Genomic DNA, 8962 nt, shown 5'->3' on the forward strand with positions numbered 1-8962 from the left:
TGGAGTATGACATTACACATATAATATTTAATTTGTTTTTATTATAAAACATTTCTATTTTTGTTGTTGATAAATCCATGTTCTGGGAGCATAAGGTCATCCTCATTCCAAAAGCCATCCAAATTAAGATATACAAATCCAATATGCTCATACTTTATTGTCTTAAAGGAGAAGTTCGTTTATCCATTAGATATGTTGCTTAAAATACATGTCATGGACATAGGCCTACTGTTGGTTCACAAAACAGAAATGAATGAGTCTGTAATGATCCGGGCCTACGTCATCCATTCGGTTTGGAAACATTTGTAATACTCAATTTTTCTACATCACTATAAATGTTCCCGGACAAAATATGCCTCTTGACCCACTTTGACCACTCAACCCATTTTATTATAATAATTTCAGACATACAGATGCTCTAATGAAGAGTATTTGGTATTTTATCCTGGTGGGTCTGTGTCAGCCACCTGCAAGACCACAATAAAAGGATGCCCCATCTACATCCACATATGTTAGTGACATATTGCATGGTAAATGTTAGATAGCCATAAATGGTGCGGTCATGAACGTACTATTGTAATACTTTACACAGGATCGTGGGAGGTCAACATTGTGCATGAATGTCCAGAACTGTCCGGTCTAACTTGTTGGTGTTGGCACTATGTGTTTTTGGGTCAGTCAATAGATGTGGTAACATCTTATCATATACAACTAAATTGTCAATATTTATTGACTATAGGCTGCATTTATAGTTATAGTTACAGTACAATTGACCTCATGACGTTGATGTCTCATCACAACTGTCAGACTGAGGGGCTGTAAATAACAAAGCAAGTCATTCAAACATGTCTTTCACACAAAGCAAACCGTGAAAACAAAACATTCAAGCAAATCAATTTTAAATATGTTTAAACACTTATTAGGTTGGACTGAACTGTCAATTAAATAAAGATCTCAGTTGGAGCAAAAACCTGAACATCCTGGGGTCCCATGGGACCAGAACTGACAGATACCTCCTCATAAGTTATAAAATGACAGATAGGGATAAATGGGCTTGTTCATGTACTATGAAATGGAGCCACACAGACAGCCTTCGTAAGTGTTATAACAGGCCAGACAATTAGCGCTTTATAACATTTATAAAATATACAATATTAATTTATTCCTTGTGTTGGTTGAAATTTGGCAGGGCGGCCTCTCAACCCTTTCTGGTGGATCGTAGATACTAGCAGAAACTGTCTTGTCAAATGTGTGTGTTCATCTGTTGCTTTAGCTATACATGTTTGAAGCATGTACACCACAAAATATTGTTGAATGAATTAGTGTTTAATCAAGCAAACAGAATAATTTGGATTTTACTTCCAAAGGAATCTCTTCCAATGAAATCAACATACATTGTAATCACATTGTAATACCAATATCCCATTTAATAGTCTGTCTGGGACAGTAATATTTGCCAAAGTTAACACAACAGCGAATTAGGATTGCATTACCCAAGACTCCGACAAGCCTTTCCTATAGTGCTATAAAATGACCATTTCCAACTCTTTCAGCTCTTTTAGCAACTCAGTCTCTTGAGGCCACTGGTCTTCAAATTGCAGGGCATTTATATGGTGGTAGGTTGTTGCAGTGAGTGTGGAGGGGGGGTTGGCGGGGGGTTGGGGGGTTGGTCATCAGATAAGAGAAGAGTTTCTGGACTAATTAAACCCGTTGAGACAGAATCACAGTACAGTGATTTACAACTCTCTCTATACCAGTTAACCCAACTCATATTTATCTGTCGCATTCACATTATATACACCATACCATATACAGCATCCCTCGAAGAGGAAATTGAAGTATATTACCAACAGTATAAACTTTATGAAATGTTCTGAAAAATATGAACGGCATATGATATCTGCTCATTTATCAAACAACAGCGTCCATTTATGCTTAATCAATCACCTCAAAGCATTATATAAAAAAACATTTCCTTCTGTTGACCTGCATTGACTTACGTACTTTCTTATGGATGTTATGTTATGAACTATGAAGATGTTTTGAGTTTAGTATTAGGGTTAAGGATAAGGACTGACTATGGTAGAGCTTTCAAGTCCAGCAGTTTAATAACTACATGGTGTGGAGACTTGTTCCAGCTCAGCTCACCTGATTGAGATAATCAACTCATTATCGGGACCTTGATTTTCAGAATCAATTCTGTTAGTACTAGGCTGAACGAAAAGCTGGCTCACCCAGTGGCTCTCTGACACCAGAGTTGGTGACCACTGTCCACTACATACAGGACATGTACACAAATAAAACATGTTTTGTGGGTAATGGTGTACTGTAGGAACATAAAAAAAATACATAATTACAATGTGCTTTGTGCATTTCTAGAAAATGTAAAATAAACCATTTATTTTCTTTGTTAAACACAGTCATCACCATGGCAATGCTCTTAGAATATCAGTAATTGAAATGACATTGTGGTGATTGGCATATCAACAAAAAATACATGAAAATAATACACACTGCTCAGGTGATTACAGCCTAGAATAAACAGATAAACGATTAGAGCATTTAATCTAATCAATCCAATGAAACAAAACATGAAGAATCTATCTGGAAGTTATAGCATAGCAAAGCCTACCAAGCATAATTCCTTTTGCTGGATGCAGCAGCAGAGGGTATGCTAAGATAGAAAGTATTATTTTCCTAAATGGAAGGTGTCAGATGGTCACGGAAATGTGATCGGCTGTTCAAGATCACTGCTTCCCATCTGCAATTTGTGACGTGTGAAAGATTCAGCCCAAATGTGCTCACAAACCGGAAATCCTCAGCACTTTCTGTTATCGTGGAAAAGCAAGATAACCAGCTGTTTACAGATCACAGAACATATCATATTAATATCATGGAGAGGGTGATAGCATCTTGTTTGTAAAAAATATTTTGTTAACTAAGTGTGCTGGTATGGCAACCTTGGATCAGAGCGAATGTTCTAATTTCTATATTAGATGAAGGAAGTGTGCTAGGTTAAATACTTTATTTTCATTTTTGCAAAAATCTTTCATAAATGAATTCAACATGAAGATATTGCAATGCGAAATACAGATAACATTATGTGGCCAAAAGGATATACACCAATTTTTTTTGTATTTAATCACCAGTGCTGTCCCTATTAATGTGAATACATTATACACGTCACAGTATTTTCATGCAAAATATCTGCTGTACATAACATGTTTACATCATGTTTGATGATTTATCACTATGACAACTATGACCAGATACCATTGATTTAATAGCTTTCACTGAAAATGTGATGGCAACAGCATTCTTTTCCCAGAGCAACCTCAAATCTCCTCTACACCTGATGTCTACTTTAAACTCAAGCACTTTTCCTCTTCATTTAATCACTGTATGCTTTTATTGTATCTGATAAGAGTTACACAACTGTTGGAGTGAAAGTGTGAATAAAGGGTATTAAAGATATACCGGGGTACAAATACAGTTAATCTTAAGATTCACTGCTCCAGAACCCTATGCATTGTTAACTGTCTCCGACACTAGTTCTACCAGTTTAATCATCTCCCTTCTGCACAGTCTAGTCACAAGACGAACAGGTGGAATCTGCAAGAGACAAAACCATTCCAGTTATAAAACAGAATTTATCGATAAGGTGGTTTATTGAAAATGATCTAATGCCATGTGAAGTTGGGTCGTAATCCATGATGAACCATCCCACTGTCTAAAGCTCCTAATTCTTCACTGAAAGGAGAATCTGGGAAGTACTGAATATAACATGATAAAGTTAGTGTTAGTACTCATCCAGGGTCTACAGTGTATTCATTCTAGTGATCTCACTGGTAATTCTGGGACCATGGAGAGGGAGCGCTGCTGCTGGAAACCCCCAGATCCTCCTCACAAACGGCGTAGCGTGGGCTCCACTGACAGACACGGCTCACGGAGTCAGCCACCAACCGGGAGGTGAGCAGAGAGACGAACAGGCGGTGTCCCCTCCAGAGTCGGCACAGGAGTGTGTGCACGCGAGGGCGTGTGCGTGCGTGCGTGCGTGCGTGCGTGCGCGCGCGTGTGCGTGTATATGTTCGTATGAGAGAGAGAGAAAGGTATTCTCAAATGACAAAGGCAAGTGGATGAGCGATAGAGGAGGGAAAGCGGAAGGGGACCGGGAAGTGGTACGGAGGGGGGAAGACCCAGAGAGGGAGCTGGTAGCCGGGCTACTGGGACAGGAGGAGGCGTGGGGTCGACTGGAGAGGACACACAAGGGCCACAGCTGAAGCCACAGTGCTGTTGAGTGTGTGTGTGTATGGGGGGGGGGGGGGGCTGGATGCTGGAGAGAGTAAGGGGGTGCCAATGTGCATTCTCCCCGGCGTGATGCATCTACCTTCAGGGTGGCAGCAGGCGTGGAGTGGGGTGCGGCGGAGCGAACACGGGCTCAGTGGCGCAGTCACCTAGGGACGCTGGAGCCGCTGTTGCAAGACTGATAGTTATTCCTTGGGAGAATTGTAAGATGAGCCCCATTGTACAGTATTAGCAAACACCCCACTACCCCAACCCAAATTGTATCAATGCTGTTGAGCCATGAAAACGTGTTTTTTTGTGTTTCAAATGTGTTTATTTTGAAGCAACGTCAAACAAGTGTAAAATTGTAAGAAATGAGATTTGGTTGAGCTTCTTACTGTTTTTTTAATTGCTTTGGTAGTGTTATAAAGACTAGTGTTGGAGAACCTGCGGGCCTATTCAGAACAGGATAAAACGGCTTTGACTTTTTTGCCCCTCAATCATGGAATGCAGAGTGAACTTAAGTTAAATTATATTTTACGTTTCTTATAAATTATGTTTTTATTGTCAATTGTGATTTTCTTAATATGTTTTATTTCCATTTAGTATGTGTTTTTATTGTTGTAATACAAAGCTCAGCTGTAAAAGAGATCCAGGTCTCAATTGAATTCTCTGTATAAATAAAGGTATAAATAAAGGTAAGGAGTTTAGTGTTTTTTGTTTTACGAGAGGGGAAATGTTACCACATACATGTGTAAATAGTACCAAGGTTGACCAAAAAAACTATTAAAAAAGGTGTCTGTGAGTGCAAACAAACTGACATACCCACAAAAATAAATGTTTCAATCAAATGATATAATCAACCAAAATTAAACATGCAGTCCACTCCCTACGTTATGTACTGTATGTCAGTGGAACACATACTGTATAGTAGAATGAGAATGAATAACAGTTTTCTATCCCAAAGCTATGCTGAACATTTTGGCTGTGATACAGTACAGAACTGATGTATTCATATAAAATATAACACCCATAGTTAATGTTCTTGGCACTGAGGACATAACACATTACTCCATATTGATTTGAAAAATTCTCAGACATTAAGCCTTTTAATTTTTTGACTCTCGCAGTCGTGTCTCTTAAAAGATTCTCTGTGTCTAATATGGTCAGCACTCCCAATTATTCACTCCACTGACAAATGAAACAAACGGGGACCAACCAGTGCATTCTGTATTATCTACACCCCTTGGATCCCAGACAATAATTAATACAATGGCAAGCGACTGTTACCAAACCCAGCGACATAAGCTCAACAACATAAGCTCTCCCATTTAGAAGAACTCTTGAGAGAGAAAATGACTACTTCCAGCTACATCTAAGGTCATATTTAATGATGTAGTCATCCCGCAGTCTGTTAGGTCATCATAGCAGATGATGTAGTCACCACACAGTCTGTTCGGTCATCATAGCGGATGATGTAGTCACCAAACAGTCTGTTAGGTCATCACAGCGGATGATATAGCCACCACACAGTCTGTTAGATCATCATAGCTGAAGATGTAGACACCACACAGTCTGTTAGGTCATCATAGTGGATGATGTCATGAGGTCATCATAGCTGATGACATAATTACCTGAGTCCACAGCATTTATGGACAGTCAGGCTCAGTCTGGTTTGATATTCAGAATGGATACAAGAGCTAATTAATATAATCAGGTGATGACTAGGTAATTACACCGTTACATTGATACCTCTGTATTTCTGATAAACTGTAAATAGACCGTACAGCATGTCCCGTGTCTTTTCATAAACCAGACAGTCCTGTCCTGTACATCATCGACATGCTACTGGAATGTACATGCTGTACCGGCACATAGTGGGCTGGTGCCATGGGTGGGTGGAGTTAGAGTTGAATGATCAAGAAGGAGTTTCCTTGGCCAACTAGGGCACCAGTGTCATGAGATGGATGGTTCATGCATTTGTGGCTACTAGTACAGCTGCATCTGGTTGGCGCGTCGGCGATTGACCCCCTTGTTGAAGGCTGTAACGGCGTAACCTTTTCCTAACTGTAGCCTATTTTATCCAGTCGTCTACATTAATTACCTTAACCTACCACGTTAATTCTCCTAACCTGCTACATTAATGATCCTGTCCTACCCCATTAGTTCTCTAAACCTGCTACATTCACCATCCAGAGAAGTCTAAGACACTACATTGTAGTGTTGAGGTGCCACTACACTCTGAATTCAATACCAGGTTCTGTCACAGCCATTTTGTCCAACGGGCAGTGCGCATTGGCCTTGCACTGTGTCCTCATGGGACTCCACGGTTCCGCTGCGAATTCGCCTGTAAACGCTCCGCCTTGTCTCAGATGGCCGCTTATGGGCGTATCCGCTATGGGTGTGTATTTTTTGGCAGGGTAGGGCTGTGTTGAACTAGCATTCTGTGTTGAACTAGCATTCTGTGTTGAACTAGCATTCTGTATTGAACTAGCATTCGTCCTAGCATTCTAGCATGAAACCAACCACAATCCTTCCCGCTTGGATTCGTAATTCTTTGTTGAGCTGCCATACCAATGAATCGAAAGGAGAGGATTCTTGTAGATCCATGAATTGAAAGGAGAGGATTTTTGTTGATCCATGAATCGAAAGGAGAGGATTCTTGTTGATCCATCTTCAAAAGGAGAGGATTCTTGTTGATCCATGAATCGAAAGGAGACGTTTCTGGTTGTTGTTGCTGCATCTCCGGAGGATGTGGCACCATAGCCACTGAGTGGACCCAGTCCTACCAGCCCGGCAGTAGCATGGGGAGTAGTAGCATGGGGAGTAGTAACATGGGCAGTAGTAGCATGGGGAGTAGTAGCATGGGGAGTAGTAGCAAGGGGAGCAGTAGCATGGGGAGTAGTAGCATGGGGAGTAGTAGCATGGGGAGTAGTAGCATGGGGAGTAGTAGCAAGGGGAGCAGTAGCATGGGGAGTAGTAGCATGGGGAGTAGTAGCATGGGGAATAGTAGCATGGGGAGTAGTAGCAAGGGGAGCAGTAGCATGGGGAGTAGTAGCAAAGGGAGCAGTAGCATGGGGAGTAGTAGCATGGGGAGCAGTAGTATGGGGAGTAGTAACATGGGGAGTAGTAGCATGGGGAGTACCACCACCTGGTTCAGAAGCTTCACCTTAAAGATGCCCTTTTCCAGCAGTATTTCAGACTGTCCAAACATCAGTTTGATTAGCTGCGGTCGCTAGTGAGACCCTGGATTACGAGGATGAACACCCATCTTCGGCAGGCAATTCATGCTGCTCAGCACCTCATTATTTGTCTACAGTACGCTAAATATTTTCACATGTTGCAGAAGAACAAACGACCCACAAGGAAGGCCCACCCTTGTTAACGAAAGACTCCACTTCCATTGGATAAACGCCTCACATTAGCCAGATTCATTTGCATAATATTTACCGTGGCCCGACTTTTTCAATGCCGGAACAGCTCAAACGGCCATGCCGCTTTCTTTGAGCAACCGCCAACGACGCCTTGACGCTGTTCATAGAAAATGAATTGTATCCGTCAGAGGATGCGGGCGCCGGAACAGTGGTCGTGCACCGTCAGACGGGTCAGGCGTCTGCAAGCTCCTCTGCGGTCGATAGTCGAACGAGTTTTCATCCACTCACTGATGCCACTTCTTTGTTGAGTGAGAAGTGTGGAACAAAGCAGAACGGCTTTGGGGGCATGTCTCAGGAGACACATGTCCCAATCTTTGACTCTCCCAAGCCTGTTGGGAGTTGCTGTCAGAAGTCAAGGTCATAGTGAATAATTAGACATCATGTAATTGGGGGGAACATTTAAAAAAAAAAAAATCCTAATCTGCTATATAAACACCATCAGTGCCCTCAATCATCAGCACATTCACACCTGGCCATGCAAAATGAATTTGACCAATCACACTTAAGAACAGACAACACTCGCACACAGAAAGCACATGTAACACAAGCTCAAAGTACAAGCAGCCAATCAACAACAATAAAACCCACATGCAATACATGACGTGTATTTCCTTTATCAAAGGATTACTTGTAATGACCTACTAATGATCAATCAACCAATACTGGCATGCAATTTACCATGGAATATGTTGAAAAGGTTTTAAATGATTGTGGATCACTTTTCTTTGCTCCCTTCGACTAAAAGAAATGTCGCTCCATTTTAATGTCACACCATGTTTAAATCTTCACAGCAGGACTTGGCATCAACAGAGAGAGGAGTGGATGGGTTTCTCTTTAACAGCTGTAATTTGTGTTTTCCAATCGCCATGCTGATTTCTGCTCATTATACTCTGGTTTCACACTGGTAAGTGAGCAAAGTTGGGATTGATTGACTCTAATTAACTAAAAAATGTTCTGAGCCATGAATTTATTATCATGCTAGCTAGCCACAAATGTCACAGACTTTCACAAATTATTATCCTGTTAAGATAAATGTCTTGAAAATCAAAGGGGTGTGGAAACACAAGGAACATGTTGTATTTTCTTAGTGATCCATTTTTTGTCATGTTTTCCGGGTGGGTTGTGAAATATTGGAAAAGTATCAGGTATATGTCCAGCTTTCTAATGATCAAAAACAGTCTGATTGAGCATCAACAGCATGTATGTATTGGAAGTCTTATTAGATTGGAATAATGAAGGAAAGG

The sequence above is a fragment of the Esox lucius genome, chromosome 3 (assembly GCF_011004845.1).
Source record: "Esox lucius isolate fEsoLuc1 chromosome 3, fEsoLuc1.pri, whole genome shotgun sequence".
Lineage (NCBI taxonomy): Eukaryota > Metazoa > Chordata > Actinopteri > Esociformes > Esocidae > Esox > Esox lucius.